Source organism: Sinocyclocheilus anshuiensis, unplaced genomic scaffold (genome assembly GCF_001515605.1).
Source record: "Sinocyclocheilus anshuiensis isolate Anshui unplaced genomic scaffold, SAMN03320099.WGS_v1.1 scaffold3228, whole genome shotgun sequence".
Classification (NCBI taxonomy): domain Eukaryota; kingdom Metazoa; phylum Chordata; class Actinopteri; order Cypriniformes; family Cyprinidae; genus Sinocyclocheilus; species Sinocyclocheilus anshuiensis.
Genome location: NW_015552997.1, coordinates 36,439 through 39,840, shown reverse-complemented (window position 1 = coordinate 39,840; position 3,402 = coordinate 36,439). Strand labels below are relative to the sequence as shown.

Genomic DNA, 3,402 nt, shown 5'->3' with positions numbered 1-3,402 from the left:
GAAAATTATTTGGCAATTCAAAATAAAAAATAATAAAAAATAAAATAAAATACATTATTGTAATTTCAACATACTATAAAGTATTTATTTTTAACTGATGGCATTTATGGTGACATGGAAAAGTTTTACTTTTTATCACAAAACATCTATTACTTAAATGAAATAGCTAGATTTGAATAAACTAAATAAACTATACTAAAAAGATAAATAAATGAACAAACAAACAAAAATGGTTTACAAACCACAGACTTTTACAGTTGAGCCTTTGTATACTTTCATTTAAAAACTAATCAAGTCATATCAAATAACTACAGCCTAATCAGACACAGATGGTTGTGATCAGTGGATATTTTGACTACATTATTCCAGACACTAAATAAAGCCCCAAAAGCTCTTCCATAGAAATACTGCAGAGCTTCATGAACAAGTTGTTTACGCTGTATTTAATTGCAAGGCAGAAATAAACAGTTTTTCCATTTACGTCGTTTGAAAGATGTCAGCGGTGAAAAATTGAGTTTTCAAATGAAGACCGTAAGTGCTGACTGAATCACAATCCACTATTGATGCTGCTTTTCCTGCACTCAACTCTCTGTGTGCCATAATTGAGATATTTTTCCTTGACTTTGTCCTTGTGTCGATGTGGATATACGCGAGCAGTCACGGCTAATGATGAGGAACAGATTGTAGTGATTGTTAGCACAAGACAAAACTGATATTTTAGTAAATGTCCTTTTTTTTGTCATATTTAACTCAATAATTTTCCGTTTTCCACCAATGCTAATATCTCACTTCAGCATCTGCTCACCAGCCCAGTGTTTCACAGCAAATTAATGCCTGACATTTGCCGAAGTGAATCCATATGTTTTGGAGGTCTTCGGTAACAGCAGAACTCGGTGTCGTATTCAGATACCATCAGGAGTTTAGCAGAATGCTACAAACAACCATAAATACACAGGAAGGAGAAACAACGGGCTGTATATGAATCATCAGTGACCTTTCAGGCATTTCGCACACTTTCTCTTGCCGGCCAGCTTGGAGGAAAGGAAACGAGAAAAGAGGCAAAGATGAAGGAAGGAGAGCTAATTAAACCAAACCGCAGAGCAAGCGATCTCCATGTTCTGTAATTATCTGCAAGGCTTTATTTCGGCCGGTCGGGGTGTGGAAGAGGTAGATGGCTAACAGCAGACCGGGACGAGATTGAGCTTGGTGGCAAAAAAGTGATGTAGATGAATCCGCAAAGCAGTAATTAGAAGCTGGTAATTAAATGCACTTGGTGCATGAAATAATGCAAACACAGCTTCCCGAGCTATTGTCAGTGTCTGCTTTTTTCTCTCACGTCTGATTCCTGAGCTCACCTTTAGCTGAGTGAATGTCACAAAACCTGAAGAAAAAAGAAAGATATAAGACATTGTATTTGCCTGCAAGAAAATTATGCTGATAGTAGCATGCAGTTATAATGAAATGTGTAGTAAAGTATCAATATTTCAGTGCACACTAAATGTTTTAATTGGATGTTGGGTAATGAACCCTCACCATAAAAACTAAATAAAATAAAAACAGGACTTTTATTATGTATTATATATCGCCTGCTCCTCACACTTATTAAGAAATTAGTCACTATGAGATATTTTATTGCAAATATTGACTTCTCTAAGACCAAATGACAGACCATTTGTCAAGATTTTAAAAAAATATTTTTTTTCTTAATTAATTAATTTATTTCCATTCTTCCTTTATTTTCATAAAAATCAAGCACAATTTCTCACCCCAATCTCATTACTGTAATGGAAAATAAATAGAAGCTTCAATAAATTAGGTTCAATATTTGACTTCTGTTTTGCAATAAAAATATGTTAGTGATTAATTTCTTAATTGAAATGTGAAGTAAAATATTGATGTGAAGTAAAGTAACCATTGATATTTCGGTGAAAACCAAATAGTACATAATAAAAGTGTTTTGATTTTATGTACACTCCTCATACTAATTAAGAAATTAGTCAGTGAAATATATATATTATTGCAAAGCTGAAGTCTTAGACTAAATGATAAATGAGTTTGTCAGAATTAAAACGGATTTGAATGTTACATATATTCAGAAGAACATTTATATATTTATTAAAAAAAAAACAGAAACAGCTTACTAAAGCCCCACTAGTTCACATTGAACATTTATTTATTCATTTATTTACTTACTTACTTTTAAATAAATAAATGTATTTATATATTTATTTATGTATTGTGCAATCTGACATTATTTTCATTAAAATCAAGAATAATTTATCATCCAAAGATCAATCTCATTACTGTAAAGATAAAGAAGATGGATGGATGGATGGATGGATAGATTGTTACATATATGACAATATTTAATGTAAATATTTTCTTTAATGTATGATGATTTCATCATAATAATGATCACAAATTTGATGCAATTTCATTTGCTTTATTGCTTGCTTAAAATTTCTGGCTTCACACAGCTAATTGATCATTCATCTCCTTGTCATCTTTTCATTTTTATCTGTTCTGTCCATCAGTTGTTATTTCTCCTCTCACATTCTCATATTTTATTTCTGCATGCATGAATCTGATGCCAGAATGAGAGGTTGTTTCAGAAGTCACACAAAGTGCAAACTTCAAAACCAAAGAGGATTAGTTTGACAGTGCATGCTGGCTGAGTAAAAATAGAGAGGGAGACAGAGAAAGAGGGAGAAGATTACAAGAGTTTGCTTTTTTTTTTCTTGTGGATTGGAGCAACAGGCAATAGCAAAAAGCTTTCGATCATTTAGATATCTATCCTTACACAACAATACGGGCAGATAGATACTCCAGCTTCTCAGCAGGCTGGTATTGCCAGATCAGCACCTTGCTTGCTCAGTCAGTCAGTCAGTCAGTAGGGTTTAAGGTAATCTCCGCTACAGACAACACAACAGGCAATTCAGCACCACGGACAGCGGCTCCCTCCTCACACTGAGCTGATGCCTGAACAAACTGTCTGAGAGGCTCCACAGAGATCCATAAGGAAACTTCATGTCTGTAATAACTGGGAAATGTCTGCTGATATTGTCTGATATGACAGCTAGTTATGCTGGTAATGCTTCTGACATGATATAATACAAAGTGATCTCATTAGTATTTGTACATATCTACAAGTCTAAATATTCTGATTGAAAAAAAACCCAGATGTGAACAATTTCAGTTTTGGACAGATTGTAACGTACAAATTTACAGCTTTAGACATATATCTCTAAAAATATTTATGAATATTTATGAATCCTCTGTTCAGTTTTATAGATTTTTTTTACAGATTGTAATTGTAATAAAAATGTATACAATGTATGAAAATGTTTAATGCCACTGTAATGCAAAAAAAACCTCTCAGCTACAAACAGTGTATTATATATA

General features: G+C 33.0%; 1 long non-coding RNA gene across 1 annotated transcript in view; it reads right to left on the bottom strand.

Moving 5' to 3' along the window:
- The window catches only part of LOC107668180 (uncharacterized), an 8,175-nt gene that overhangs the window by 456 nt on the left and 4,317 nt on the right, over positions 1-3,402 (bottom strand). Inside the window, exon 2 of the long non-coding RNA XR_001631864.1 lies at positions 1,337-1,338. This is a non-coding gene — a long non-coding RNA (uncharacterized LOC107668180). The remainder of the gene's footprint in view (positions 1-1,336; positions 1,339-3,402) is intronic.